This window comes from Lepisma saccharinum, chromosome 6 (genome assembly GCF_977018435.1).
Source record: "Lepisma saccharinum chromosome 6, izLepSacc3.1, whole genome shotgun sequence".
Taxonomy (NCBI): Eukaryota; Metazoa; Arthropoda; class Insecta; order Zygentoma; family Lepismatidae; genus Lepisma; species Lepisma saccharinum.
In genome coordinates, this window is record NC_139234.1 from 78972390 (window position 1) to 78988787 (window position 16398).

The 16398-nt window shown below is 42.5% G+C and overlaps 1 protein-coding gene across 3 annotated transcripts in view; it reads left to right on the forward strand.

Annotated features, from left to right (window-relative positions):
* Positions 1–16398, forward strand: part of Ypel (Yippee-like) — a 244162-nt gene that overhangs the window by 81158 nt on the left and 146606 nt on the right. The window contains exon 1 of one of the 3 annotated variants that reach the window (XM_083124195.1): positions 13483–13657. The exons of the other annotated variants lie outside the window; for them this stretch is intronic. The gene's annotated coding sequence lies outside the window, so the exon portion shown is untranslated. Of the gene's footprint in view, positions 1–13482; positions 13658–16398 lie in introns of those variants that run through there. 3 annotated transcript variants of the gene reach the window in all.

Here is a 16398-nt window from a genome sequence, read left to right on the forward strand (position 1 = left end):
TGATAGTCATGTTTAATATATTACCTTCAAACATAAACAATATCATGGACTCACTCAGAGGCAGAATTCAATTTTACGCTTTACTTTCCTGAAGATATTGTAGCAATATAATCATTCCGCTCTATTTTCGTATTCTCAATTGAACTCGCACTATTTTCCCCCCTCCCTTCTCCCACCTTACAAATTTTTGGGTGAGAGGCTACAAACTATACTAAAACTGAATTACAGACAATACTTTACGACTCAAAATGACATGACCTAGAACGTAGTGAAAAATCACTGGTGCAAAATTCAACGTAATGATGATAAAATGAAGGTAGGAAAATGGATGTGCTAGAAAGTTTTACATACATACACACAGTTAGCTCCGTGTAGAAGATATTTCTTCACATTTTTCTCACCTTGGCTTCCTTGAATTCACGAAACTGTAAAGCCATGAACGCGTTAACCCACTATAATCACGGAGTCCCAGGTTCGATTCCTGGTGGAGACACAACTGCCTAGTGGTTCGGATCTCACTTTCAACTGTAGGTCCCACTTCGGGTAGCCTTTTTGAGCATGAAATGGAATTAAAACAAAATTGGAACACGGTAACCCATCACAACACACGCGCAGAGAGCGTTGAACTTAATGACTGACAACTACATCGAACTTTCAGCGAAGCTGGAATAAGGTCTATTTGCCATGACAAATAGTGTGAATTTTCAGTCCCGTGGTGCTTTCTATACGAAGTGCAAGCAAGTTATCTAAAAAAATTCAAATGTGAGGGTGAGTCGAGCTATGTTTCATTCAATAAGACTCTTCACTTCAAACATATTTTGCTCTATAGCTGTCGATTTCGAATGGGCATCTAAGACTGGTTGCTTAGCGGACCGGATTTGGAAAAAATCACGGACTGTCATTGTTCCAATCACACTACAGACATAGCAAAAATTGATCGCCTGAAGATGAGAGAAGAGGTGATCTCTTGATATGTCTCGAAATATATAGATAGAATATATAGTCAATCAAAAAGAAAAACAATGGATAATGTCCAATTAAGTATAGAAACGCTGTTAGAACCGGTGTTCATTCACAGAGCAGAAGGGTTATTTTGACAAAATTCTGTTTCCCGGCTGGCTGCTTCGGAGAAGAGGGCTTTGTGAAGTTGCCGCTTCTTGCCCAAGCGGTAGACCTAATTCGTTGTTTGGCCACGAGTTCCTTCGTAGGTAAACGCGGCAACAGACGATCACTGCCATAAAGGTGGTTCCCGCGCCGGCTGAAAGAGCGACGGAAAATTAAAGAACCATTGTCACTAACTTCAGACAGACATCTAATCATTTCCTTAGGTTTCGAAGCTGATCCGAAGGGACAACAAATACCAAAAAAACGTCATGAATTAAATGATCGATTGGTCCGTCCTTCTGTTGATGGATGGCAATCCATATTAACAATAATAATCGTAAGCTTATCATTAAAGAGTCAACAATCAAAGCTAATACGCATCTATTGATCAGAAATTACTAGAGGGTTAAAGTTGTTTTTGTACCTCTTTGTTATTTTAAGTCGCTCTTCTGCCACTTTCGGCTAATGAGGATGAGTGACGATTAGATTAGATTGACACCATCCTGAATACTGAAGCCGTGACTCGAACCCGGAAATTTCGTGGTATCGGAAGTGGACCATTTAACGCGCTTGGCCACCAAAGAGAACCTTCTCTGCGGCCAAGCGCAGTTAGTGATGGACTAACTATCCAGACACCGAATGTTCCGGGTTCGAGTCCCTTCACAATCTAAGACATAACACTTTATCAAAACTTTATTCACCTCTCCTCCACCTCAAATTTAATACTCAATCTTCCCAACCAAATTTCAAGCCAATTTTAGACTTCCTGTTGATATTGCTCCCTCCAAAAAAGCAATCTAAGACGTAATAGTAATACACAAGAGTTGGGATTCCCTGCCCCCAAAATAATTATCAATCCAGCTACCTGAAAATCCCACTAACTTCATTAGTCGCCCACCATAATTTCCCTTTCAATCTAAGGCCTAATATGTAAGAGTTGGATATCGCCCCCCACCAATATTACTTATTACCCGTAACAATTCCCCTGACAATCTACAAATTACTATTTGTATAACAGCAATGGCTAATTGATAACGTAATTAAACTTGTTCCCTGTTTACTCAGTCAAATTTCCATCACAGTCTGCGCCATAATGCCCCTCCCCCTGGGCACCACTGATTTAGAACTGTGACAACGTGATAGGTGTAATGTAACTAATAGTTAAGTGTTAGGGATGGGTGCATGTGTGCTGCGCATTTGAATTTTATGTGAATCATATCTGTCAATAATGTGAATATTAATATTATAGAATATAATATAATGGTGGAGGTGTGTGAAAAAGTAACCATGAGCACCAAGGTACCAATAAAAAAGAATTGGAAACATAAGTTGCATATGGAGATGTGTGTAATTAGTTTTGTTCTGGGATGTAGCAAAGAACATCGGTTAAACCGTGCGGGGTTTCAATACTGTGTCCACCCGCCGTTGGATTCAAGCACTGCATCTAGTCGACGAGGCAAGGATTCCACGAGCAGATGTTTGGTCTTCTCCTTAAACTCTCCCAAACATCAAACACGTGAAAATGTTTTCGATTGGGAGACTTCGCTGGCCAATCTACTCTTGAAATTCCTGGGTGCTGATTAAACCAGGTGGTGTTCGCTTTCGATGTATGGACGCTGCTGTTGTCTTGATCGAAAGTCACGTGCGAAATCTCATCTTCAAGGTGTCTCTCTCGCACGCTGGGAAGCGTGTGGTTTTCCAGCACTGCGATGTATTCCTGCGAATTCATTCTCGAGGACACTTCCACCAATCCACCTACTCCAGACGAACTGATCCATCCCCACACCGCCACGGATATCCTGCCGCTCCTAGCATGGGTAGAAATGTTCTCGGGGCCGTAGCGAGTGTTGTTGCGCCTCCAAACATAAACCTGACCATTTTCGTCAGACGAAAATACTTTTTTGTCGCTCAAAATTACGTTCTGCCAAAATTCTTGAGGAGCTGGTAAATATTGTAAAGAAAACTGATCCGTGCTTCGTGATGGAAATGCGTCATTGCTTCATTCTTTGCCGCTCGACGGTGCCGAACTGTTGCAGCATCGCACTCCAGTTTCAACTCTTGGCGAATCTTCGTTGTAGCCATGAAGGGATTGCCCTCGCTCATCTCAATGATGCCTGCATCTTCTTCCCTGGTTGCCTTCCACGGCCGGCCTTTGTTGGGTCTTCACTTCATTCCTTGGTCACCTTCTTCCTCGTAACACTGAATCCAACGCCTGACGCATGAATCGTCCACACCAAGGGTCGTAGCAATCTGTAGTGCAGCAGATCCGCCGCACAAGAACATGCGGACTATCTTCTCTCTTGTAAATTCCGAAAGTAAGGCATGATGAAATGATATCGTAAAGGAACATTCGGACCGAAGGGACATGCTGCACGTGGCACATACCTCTTGAAAACACCTTATCATTGGTGCATGTAGAGTTTCACGCCCATTCCGGTGCAGAAAGTTTCATTTTATTGGTTCCGTTGCAAGTGCCATGCTCAAGGCATAGATACGAGTAAAACTGCTGCAGGATCTCGAACGAAGCACCCACCGGGGCTCGAATTAAAGCCAAAGCGTTGTGGCAAAAGGCAACCGTGAAGTTACTGCATCTGAGATTTACGTCAAGCAGGGCCTGCGTGGTGTGTGCAAAGAAACTCACGCTTGCTTTAGGAAATAAGGATACTATTGAATCAATGCAATATAAAAAAGTATATACCGTAAAATATACATTATTATTGACTCATGCATTCCCTGAAAAAAATGCATTGTTTTCTCGCACATTTCTGCCCGCAATGAATATAAATGTATAATCTATTAAATTTAGCAGGTGCATGCAGATTTAAAAATATTGATAAGATAATTCAATTGAATTGAATTGAATTGTTGTTTTTTAAGTCCACTTTATGCACAGAAAGGCTAATTGGGACTGGACCTACAGTTTATAGTGGGTTCCGAACCACTATGTTCCTCCACCGGGTATCGAACCCGGGACCCCTTGATTAAAGGTGACGACTCTACGATTGCGCCATAGGGGAGGCCCTAGTCCTCTTACGGAGATAATTCGTTCGGAGCAATAGAAATGCCCTATCAAAACAATTGGGGAATATTATTTTCAATGTGGATATTCTTCGGAAAATATGTTTCTAACAACAGTTTACCTAAATAGTGGGGACTTGGGGTGAGAGAGAGGGACGGAGTTGGAAGAGAGAGAGAGAGAGAGAGGGACGGAGTTGGAAGAGAGAGAGAGGAAAAGCACACAATTTTCTGTTCAGTGCGAACCTTTGGGATTGCTTTTTCCTAGCGCACCAAAAACACAATACGTATAACCCAAATACAACCCAAACCTTCAATGGCAAAATTGTGAGTCAATCACTCAACTGGAATAAAAAGTACGGATTTAAATCTAGGCCAGAAGATAGTTATTGCGCTACCATGTGCCAAAGAAATCCACTTTGCCCGCGAGAATGGTCATGCCTGAGTGATATGTAGTTTACGTTAGTTGTGAGAGTTGCTTCAATTCCATTGCCTGCCAAGAATAATGATAGCGCTGAAAGCATAAAATACAGAAATGTGCATGTTTGGCGAGCTATGAGCTTGTGTTTTCTTTTCAAAATTTATTAATTTTATGTCAATTTTTACATATAGCCAATGGCGACAGAGGATGAATGATGCTTCAGGGAAATTGATGAAGATTGAAGAAACAACGAAAAAGAAAAAAAACTCATTATCAGAGGCTAGGACCCAAGAACCCCGGCTACGCAGCATGTTATGATATTTAAATATATCACGGATTGCTGCTAAATCCATTCCTAGATATTTGTAATGAATGAACCCCCGCCCCCGCTACGACAAAAAGAAAGACTATAGGATGTGAAACATTCACAATGTAATTGCATTGCTTTACATCGCTCTTGCTGTATTCCAAATGTAGTAAGAGATCAGCGATAAGTTAGATTTTTTTTTGTGGCAAGGTATAAGTGTATTTGAGCGCAAGGGCTACCTATTGCATCATTTATAAAGAGTTAACTTCGTCGTTACACTAGCACCAGGCACAAATGCATCAATTTCTATTTCGGTTATTTTACATCACTCTTCTGCCTCTTGAGTTAATCGCGATAATACGGATGAATTATCAATTTATAAAATTGTGGCAGGACAAACTCAGTGATACATTCATGCCTGACCAGAGTTCGAATCTGGAACATATGACCTCGCTTCTCTAGAAAGGCTGGCAGAAATGTATCGGAAAAGTGTAGGAGCACCAAGAACCGGTTTCACCCAGCACAGACAATGAAATCATTTACAGCGACTCGCTGTGGCAGTGTTGCTCGTCACCCCCTCCCCCTCACTCGCAGATAGCATAGCCTTCTCAGCACGCACCTGCTGATGGAAGAGTGGAACCACAAGCAAAACAACCTGCGCAGACCCACGACTCCTGTGCACCGTACTCCCGCGACGAGGGGCGGGGGAGAGTGGACCATGCTTCCTTATGGCCCGAACTGAAGGGAAGAAGGGAGATCTGCGCGGGTACTTTTCGTCCCAAGGATTTTTTTTTGTTTTGGTCGATCTATACTTTTCGTTTCAGGCATATTCCGACTGGAAGGTTTCTGGCACCCCTCCGCCCCCTCCCCTTCCCACCATGGTTAATAAATGAGACCCTTGCACTTTCAAAACCCTTATCGCAAGAAAAAGCTGGCATCAATTTTACACCACTATACAATAAGATTTACACGGGAAACATTTCCCAACATATTTTCTTGATTCGGACTAAGGGCAAATTAAAAATAGTCAAAGAATTAAATTACTGAAAATATGGAAAAGCGCGATACCAAAATCTGTAATGAGTGCGAAGGGAAAATCGAGAAAAGGAAAAAAAAAAAATAAGTATAAAAGTATTCGAATAAACAGATTAAGAGAGAAAGTTATCACTGCTCGAACAATGCAAATGAAAAAAAAACGGGAATACGAATTGAAATATACGACAATCGGAAGTAGGCTGAAGGAAGCAAATTTTAATAAACGTGGAAAGAAAACATAATGAAAGGAGCGCTGGTTCGATTCGCGACGGAAGCTCATATTTGTTGTTCGAATCCCACTCTACACTGTATGTCCAGATGCATTTACACTTAAAACAAACTTCGTGGAACGTTTTCCAAATCAGATGTCGCCAAAAATTTAAAAACAAAAAGAATAACTCTGAAGGAAAAATGCCGAAAGCGTTATTGCAAAATGAAAAAAAAAATCTTCACATATTCGTTCGGAAGTGGTAAAAGAATAATAAAAAACTCAAGCATAAATGTTAATAACACTTGTTATTATTACCAGAGACATTCTCAAAATAAACTTCTTGTCCGTTAAAATCAAATCAAGAGGAAAGCAAGATCTCCACCCGGTCGCGTGAATCTGTGGCTAGATTCAAGAGTTGGAAACACTACGCTTCTCGCGAGCTGATATTCCTGGCGAAACTAGATGATATAAAATTCCGGGTTGCATAACCGTAAGGGGGAGCGTTTCATTCGATTTTGAGTGTACGCATAAAGTTAATTGAAGTAAACATGCGGAAGATATTCCAAAAATGGTTGCATTTACTTTCTAATCGAGATGTGGAAACCATGTTTTTTGGCATTATGGTAAATGCATTGGAATATTTTGCACACCTCGGAGACTATTTTTAAAAATTTAAATAATTTCGTGGCGCCTGCTTTCTGTCACAGATATCTAGACAACAGTGAAAGCGAACCACACGAGGATATGCTTGAATGCTCCAGAAGGAATTCTAAACAGATGGAATTTTTCGGAATTTGTAATGCCGTAGCGGTTTTACGAAAGAAGAAGAATTATCGAAACCGACTTTTCTGGCGCAGGCCAAAGGTCCTGTCGTGAAGGTTTCTCTAAGGGTACACACCGTGGAAATTTTAAGGAGAAAAAGGAGGCTCTACCAGGACTCGATTGATTGATTGAATTGTTGTTTTAAGTCCACTTTATGCACAGAAAGGCTAATCGAGACTGGGCCTACAGTTTAAAGTGGAATCCAAACCACTGTGCCATGTGCCTCAACCGTAAGTTACCACTACGCCATCGGGGAGACCCGACCAGGACTCGAACTCGGGTCTTTGGCATGCCGTGCCATTGCTCTACCAACTCTGCATTTTGTCGCTAAAATTTCTACGTAGTACATCTCCTGCGTGTGCCAAATCGTAAGTTGTTGTTTTTTTCACTACATTTTTAAGTGTGGGTTAGCGCTTTTTTACCACATAGGTCGGCAACACTGGGCGAACCAGACGCAGCGATCGCGGTTTGGCGCAGGCGGCAGAAGGGTCGTCAAAGCAACGGCATTGAACTTCCAACGAAGAACAAAGCCCTGCCAGAGTCACGTAGGTTCTCTCCGTCGGATGTGCTGTGTTCCACCGTCAACTTCGCAGCTCGCCCACGCCGCTCTGGCTTGATCCGAGATCCCTTCTTTCCCGCATGAATCACCCGACTCCCACCCAGCCCGTTTACTCTTTTCAATCGTGGTAGCAGGGAAAAGAGCTGCAATAAAAAAAGCAATTGCTTCTCTCTGTTTCATTATGTGTGACGGCGCTGCCGCTGCTTTCCTGCTTCCCCGTCTCCCGTTTGCTTACACTGTCAGGACGAAAGCACGCAAGGTTGATTTTTGCGTTGAAAGCAATGGGATCAAGACCAGTGTTAGCATCCGCACAAATAGGTGGAACGAGTTGTTGAAAAGACACGGAAAATACTTTCTGAGCGTCTTTATATTACCTGTACTTGCTTTAGCCTGGTGCACTTCCCGCCACTGAATGCTCTATTACGTGAGGGCCTTATCCCAATACAGAAGCACTGGGGGACAGCACCTGTTTCTGCGATCAGTTGAATTTTCTTCGTCTGGCATCGGCCATTTTCGAGTTACAAAGGCCTCCCCGATGGCACGGGGGTATCGTCGTCGGCTTGTAATCAGGGGTCCCGAGTTCGATACCCGGTGGAGGAACATAGTGGTTCGGATCCCACTTTAAACTGTAGGTCCAGTCCCGATTACTCTTACTGTGCATTAAAGTGGACTTAAAACACCAACTCAATCAATCGAGTCACAAGGCACCGAACGCTGTTACCGGGACGAAACATACGAGCGTCGGATGCATTACATGTTGTGCCAAATGTACTGTAAAGCGAGAGAGTTCTCCGACAACGATATCGTCATCAGCACCAGAAATCAACGGGGGTTAATGGCACACAACTGCACACGTGGTCCTGCTGAAATTTCCTGAACGACCACCCACATGTCGGGATGTAACTGGCCAAAACAGACGTACGCTTGGCAACGTTGCTTCGGGAGAGCGATGTTACCTTTACAGCTTTTACTTCACCAGTGAGTTTGTTGACGCCCATCGAGCCACACACCCCGAATTGCCAAGGCCAATGCTTCAGTTGAAGCTGAGCGACGGGTAGGTAGAGATGTCGGCTACAATCGACTCTCCCGCCAATTGCTTAGTGTGATACGATTTCTTCAGGCAGAGGGGCACAATGCAGCCGAAATGCACCGTCGAATGAGCTTGTGCTGGAGAGCCATGTTGTCTTCGGGCGTTGTCTTGCTTCATGACGATGCCCGACCGCATGTTGCTGCATCAACCCAAAACCTTCTTCAACGAATCCACTGGGAAGTGTTTGATCACCCTCCCTACAACCCAGACCTGCCGCCGACTGACTTCCGCCATATCCTGGCGATGAAGAAGTGATTAGGAGGATGGTGCTTCCACACCAATGCGGAGCTTCGGCAGACCTGGCTCAACAGACAGGCGGCACTTTTCTTTGCAGAGGGTATTGGAAAGCTGGTTCATCGGTACGATAAATGTCTGAATCTTCTTGGTGATTACGTTGAAAAGTAGATTATACGTGTACGAAACTTTTGTCAATAAACCCATTTTGTTATTCACTGTGGTTATGATTTCATGCCCTATCGGAGGTTGAAAAAAAAATAGCCCTCGTAATATAGGTATATTTTATCCGGATTTCGAATATTCTGATATCAGGATTATTCGAATAACCAATGTTCGAATTATCCGTATATTCGGATTATCTGAAATGTCCGAATATCCCAATGTGTACATTTTCCGGATAGTTTTTTTGTTATCCGTTTTACGGCTATCCACAATTTATTTATTCGTCATTTTCGTATTTCAATATTCGGATTTTCCACAAACCCTTCATCAAATCTGTTCTGTCCAGATTATCCGAATATCAGTTATCCGGATTTTGTGGCTATCTCTAATATAAAGAAATGGAATTCCTGGAAAAGTCCGAGAACTTTCAAAATACACCCGGAAACCTTCAAGTCCTAAAGATCAAGTGGATTTTGTACTTTCCAGGATTTAGGAATGAAAATCCATTTTTTTCCAGCCAGATTATTTTTATTTATTTTTATTTTTTTAAATAAATATTTGTATAGATTATTATTGAACAGTGTTAATGAACTTAGTTCTCTTTTAAGAACAAGTTCAGTTTTAATACTTAGACTTGGTTATGATCTCGACATTTATTTTTAAATTGCCTGGAAAGGGGTTCGTACTAATGAAGAAAAAAAATAAAACTTCGACTTATTTTAAACTTTTGTGTGTATATCTGCTGTCAAACCGAGGCGAAATCTAGGCTTAATTTTGTGGGCGTCGTTTTGTGCCCGTTTGAGAAAGTTTATACGTAGGGGGGGGGGGGGAGAGAGTTGGCATAATTTATAGATCAGATCTTGGCGGGATTCCAGGTCCGTTCGTGCCCTTCGCAACTTGATCCCCTCAGCAGGCGAAAAAGTTCCTTTGTGTGGAAGTATACATGACAAAAACCCACCCCTGCACGTTAATTTAACATGTGGTGACGGTGAAACATTTAACGTTGCGTCAAGAAACACAAGAGCCTCCTTGAAAGGTGTTCGTTGCTGATTTACGCCCCACAAGGGAACTTCATTGACATGGAGCCCGCCTTTTAGATTTTATTTTAGACCTAAAAATCGGTTATCAAAATTCTCATGTGAGCTTGTTGAGGATGTAACACCCATGGACTTTCAAGGGCGCGTTGAGGTCAAGACGCTTGTATGTATCGACGAAACGAGTCCATGAAAAGTTGCAAATTTGAATAATTGTTAAGTCCATTTTATGCACATGATCGGGACTGGACATACAGTTGCAAATGGGATCGGAACCACTGTCACCGGATATCGAACCTGCGACCCCTTGATTACAACATAGAAATTAAAATACAAACTCGGCCAGGACTGAAACCTGCTACCAACTGAGCTACTACGAGCCAACTCTGGTTTAGCCTGATTTTTCCGTTCGGTTTTCTTTGCCGGTTTTATCTTTGAGAAATTGTTAGTGATACTGCGAGGGGTTCTGTCGCCTTTGAAACTATGATGACGTCGTCACTTATGTTTTTTCTTCTTCTTCTTCTCTCTCTCTCTTCTTTATTTACACCGTGATATTGCTCTATCAGCTGAGCTACCGAGCCTGCAATTTACATTTCAACGTACTATACTCTATCCCGGAAACCTCCGGAGCAAGGACGCATATAACCGCAGAGAAGAGGAGAAATCGAGGGGAAAAATACCTTGCTTGCCCCTCCCTATGAAAAATCCTGTGGACGTCCATGCTGGTAACTGGAGTCCCTTTTCCCTCTCCTTGCAATCCCCTCTCCTCGCACGCATTCATTGGTGGAGCTCTTGCGAGACACTACTTGCGCAAAGACTTTGCTCTTGTTCGCACGCTTCAGAGTATACATTTCTTGTGTCAAATTATAAGGTTTATCCTGTTTGTATGCAACCACGCACCACGGTTGCCACACACAGTTTCAATCTAAAAATGGCAACATTGTGAGTCCGCCGCGGACAGATTGTGGATGGTTGGAAGTGCCTCCTTCGAGGGTGTGAATATATACTTTTGGGCGAAACTTTAAAATCCTTCTTTTAACGTGAACACGTAAAATAGGCTATGCATGGATTGTCCTATATGCCTTTCCTACGTCTCAGCAAGCATGATGTTTCCACCAAGTCTAGATAATTGAGACCACGTTCCAGTCAAACCAGTTTATAATGAAAATTATCTTTTGGCTCCCCCATACCACCTTATGATCTTATCACCCAGAAGTGAAGCACCCTTCCATCCACCCACATTGCATCGTGCCATAGAGGTAATATGGGGGCGGATGTGGAAGTGGGCCCCCAATTTCCTCTATTCCTGCAATTTTTTTTAAAGTAATGTGATCAGCACCACGCTGCAGCCGCCGTTAACCATTTATTTCTGGGTGGCTGAACCACAGAGCCAGGGACAAGGTCACCATTTGGGGAATCGAACCTGGGTCTCAAGCCAAGCTGTCAAACGCCTACCAATTAAACCACTTTTTTCCTCTAGAGTTTCGTGAAAAAGTTCGTGTATGGTCAGTTGGGCTAATCGAGACGAACTATAGTTTAAATTCGGATCCGTTGATCCATTGTGCAATTTGCCGCTACAGAAATCGAACTCGGGATCCCTTGATTACAAGACGCTGTTCTGTCAGTCCACTGGATTTGCGATTGCCAGCCCATGCATTTTATTCAGCCATCTTTCATTCTCATCGTCGCGATTATCCGAAATCTGAAGAAAACCGACCAAATACAGATGTTTCTAGAAATGTTTATCCTTCTAGAGTTGGCAACCGCGTGATAAAATTTTGACGGGTGTAAATGACAAAAGTGTTGACGTAGCCTCATAATTTTCTCATCTGTCAACCGGCTCTTCCACAGCTGTGAACTTAACGACAGGTGTATTTGGGTTCTTTGTTTCCCGATCCCAGCTGGGGAGAACAGGGACTTCTTTTTATGGGGGCAAAGAAGAAGAAAGGAAGGGGGGAAGTGGCCCCCAAGACAGTGCAATGCTCGGGAGTTAAGTGGTAGGTGAGCAACCAATGAGAGACGGCCGTCGATGGTTGGCTGACCGCCACGGGCGGGAGCATTAGCACGCTGCGAACGTCACATTCAGGCAGCAGTGTTGCCACGTGGAGGGAAATTTCAGGCACAATTTTAGGGTGAGAAATTTCATGACAAATGTAGAAATTGTCGGGAAATTTGAAGATATGCGGCAAATATATTATTAAAGTCAAGCAGAACGGAGTGTAAAATACATTTTCTTGCTATTTTCGCGTAATTTAATGCCTCAAATATAACAAACTATCTTGAATTTGGGGCGTAGGAAAATTGCTATTGTTCCGGTGTACAGTGTGCGCTCAGCCAGAGGCTTTTCAAGAATGTTCCATCTGGGAGAGTGCAAGTTCGTATTTAGGGGAGTGGTGTAAGGGTAAATTTAGAGACCAAATGACTAAAAATTGGCCTTCACGATGACTTAGTGGTAACGTCGACGTTTTGTAATCAAGGCGGGTTCGGGTTCGATACCCGGTAAAGGCACTTTAAACTGTAGTTCCAGAATTAGCCTATTTGTGCATAAAAGTGGACTTAAACACAATTCAAATAAAAAATTGGACATTTGTGAAAAAATTAGGGGGTGCTGAGGAAATTTGGAGGTGTTAGGAGAGTGTTGGGGGTGTGTGGATAAGTCACTGATTTCAATCAAAGTAAAGGTACCTTTGTGCACACATGCCATGAAGGCATATGGGGTAATGTGAAAGTAGAGCTTCACATATTCTTGATCTCAGCCATAGTTGGAATGATGTGATCAGCATCACACCTAGCCGCCTTTACCCCCAGGGTTTCCCCCAGGTACCCACCCATTGATAGAAGGCTGGGTGGGCGCAGAAACAGGACAATGAGTGGAAATATACCTGGTCCAGATTACCTCCCCAGGATTCGAACTATTTTATTATTTCCAGGTGTTCATGCTTTCAGTACAGTGGCGACGATTGGGTTAAAAAACTGCGGGGCAAAGTGCCAAAATGGGGGGGGGGGAGGACAGTTTACTTTCCCTGGGTACATAAAGTTTAGCAGCATAGTGCAGCGACAAAAAGTGGTGTGCAACTGCCATCCCGGTTCGCCGCCACTGTTTCAGTAAATACTAATATTTATTTGAATCAGTCCCAGTGGAGGCACATAGTGGTTCGGGTCCCACTTTAAACTGTAGGTCCAGTCCCGATTAGCCTTACTGTGCATAAAGTGGACTTAAAACACAAAATCAATCAGTCAATCAATCTATTAATCAGTGAAAATAATATACATAATTCTACTTGTAGAGAAAATTATAATAACAATAGTTGATAACGTTTTTCTGATCGCTAATTCCGTTTTTCTTACAGAAAGGGAAATTTTGAACAAGAAAGGGAAATATCTCATGTGAAAGGGAAATTGCAATATCTAATTGTGGCAACACTGCCAGGCAGCCATCGACTGTGAGCAAGGTTGCGGAGAGGGCAGTTCAACGCTGACGAGTGGTAAGATCACTCCAAGTGCTCGTGTGTCTTGAGTTCCCGCATGCGCTGTGTTTTCACGCGAAACAGCTGTGCTGTGGAGTCGTTCTCTTGGACAGTTTTGTGTTTGTTGTTGCCCAGTGTTTGTTTATTTGCCTTATATTGTTGGTGAGATTTCGATGCACCGAAGATCGAACACGTAAGTAATGGCATCCAGCCTAAATAATGTGGTTTGCATGTAGGAGACCTGACGGGAGTCGTGATATAAAGACTTTGGGTTCGAAGTACGAGCAAAGGCTTACATTTCTTCTGTTCGCTTCCATTTTGGTTATTTTACGTCGCGTTTCTACCCCTTAGGTCAACCAGGACGATGAGGATGAATGATGAAACGGGTGACGGAACAAAGACTATGCCTGAACAGGATTCGAACCTGTGGGCTCTCGTTTCGCATTGAGTTACACTGACCACTCCGCCACGTAGGACAGCAGACCGACCTCTGAGACAGTGTAATTTGTATTGTAATTGTAGTCATTTACGTACAATGGGATATTTGTATTACTCTCGGCTAATCGCGAGGATGAAGATGAATTATGATACATGAAATTGATTAAGGGACACTCAACAAACGAATATCCACACTTGATGGAAACTTAAGTTCCCGAATACAGTGACTTGTCTACAACAACCTATGACTATATTTCTCACACTTGACTCAGAACAAAAGGGCTAAAGTTTATCCACTCATAGCCACAGACTTCGAGGGGTCAAGTCAGTTGTTTTACCCTCAAACTCATCATTAAAGGACTAGATGTGATGTATATGTACAGATAACCTAGTCGGGTCTGGTCCTACAGTTGATCCTAACGACTGAAACATACCCACACAGGTAATCGAATCCGTTGACAAAGTTGACCAGTATGTTATCAAAGCGTATTGACCTGTCCTTTACAAAGCAAGACGTTGGATGCCTGAAAATTGGGTGTCATTGGATGGCATTCGTTATGTTTAGTCGCTTCTATGGTCCGTGTAGTCTCATATAGGTAACTAGGGATGATCTAATGAAACGGACAAGGAAGAAAACTAAAGGAAATGTACTACTTCACCACGATTCGAACTAGGGACCAACGATTTTCCAGCACGATCGCGAAGGCCGACTTGAAAACATAAGGGAACCCATAAGCATTGTAAATTAGAAGAGCCATGGGCACACGTTTCTTTACGCAGCTTCGACCCCATGGACAAAGCAGCGGTCACATATTCATCCGGAGTCTTCATCCCATCCGTTGTGTATAAAGTGGAAGCAAGATTGAAGAAAACAGCTGATCTGCGCGGCCTAGAGGTTAGCGGGACGCGCCCTGGAGGACTTGGGTTTTAGCCTGAGTCGTTGTGTTGTCGTGTCAGCTGTTCATTGTAACGGTACACGCGCAGCGTGAAATTACCAAGACAGCTATTCTCGCTTGTGTATTAGTGAACTCTTTCAGAAAAACAGCGGTCTTATTGGTGGTAGATGATAGGACTCAATTTTCTAGTAGCTTTGCAAGAAAATTGTTATATGAGGAGTGGAAAATTGTCGCTCAAGTCTGCATTTGTTGTCATAAATGCAGTTTGTGAATATATACACAATGGGTACTCAGTGAAAGCCAAACATACGAGGAAAGCCACAGAAAAGAATATTGTTGTGTACAATAACAGTACAATAACAAAGCTCTCAAATTGGACCTAATCTTTTGACATCGTCCGAGAGTCGTCCTCTGTGACTGTCATTTGTGATTGCAGATATAATATAATACATAAAGAAAAGTTTTACCTTGCAGCAATTATACGTACTTTATCATAAGTATTATTTTTAAAAGAAAATATTTTTGTACAATTGCGAAAACTTATTTTAATCTCCTTAAAAGCAGCTTTGTGCGATGACTATGTGGAGGACAGATAATATGTTATTGGAATACCGATTTTTTAAATGCTAATTCATCGCAAGGTTGTAATTAAATTGGTCAGTAGTCAGTCAATGCCTGGGTCTGGATTCGAATCCGGGATCAAACCTTTTACACAACAAATAACTCGCCAAATTTGTGACTATAATATTGCCTTAAATGTATTTTTTTTTAATTCTGCGCGGGCTATTTGTACAAGAATGACAAGAAAATAAAATATGGAAGTTTCTTAACATACATATATTTGGTCAGTTCAGTCCATAACTTTGCCATCTTGACTAGTTTGTTTTGTGTGTGGATGCATTTACGTGACAGACGCGCATGTGTGTTATCCATAGTAAGTCGCGAAATAACTCGAATTATCTCCATTACGCGATAGTTTTCGTCACGAATTTCATCATTTTTTTTAACACTTTGTACCACCTAGGCTTGAAATATTGTCTCATTTTTTTTGTGCAGGGTAATTATACAGGGTTATTATAAATGATTGACCCGATTTCATAAATTCACTGTAGCTTTATTATTTGACATATTGTCAAGAAACTTTGCAGACGTATAGAAAAACTCAAAAAGTTTTCTTGTGTTGCAGGTTCGCTTCTGATTTCTGCCACGGGAGCGCAGCAGTGAGCATTTATTCAATATGGCGACAGGCAGAGAGAAAGCTTATGTTGTGCTCGAGTTTCATTCACATCAGTCTGTCGTAACAATGCAACGACACTTCCGAACGAAGTCCATTCGGCGATGGTATGCACAATTTACAGCTTCAGGATGCCTCTGTAAGGGGAAATCAACTGGTCAGCCTGCAGTGACTGAAGAAACGGTTGAGCGCGTGCGAGCGAGTTTTGCACGAAGCCCACAGAAGTCGACGAACAAAGCAACCAGAGAGCTCAACATTCCATAGCCTACCGTTTGGAATATCTTACAGAAGCGATTGAAGAAGAAGCCTTACCGCTTGCAATTGCTACAAGCACTGACGCCTGATGAAAAAGTCATATGCTATGAA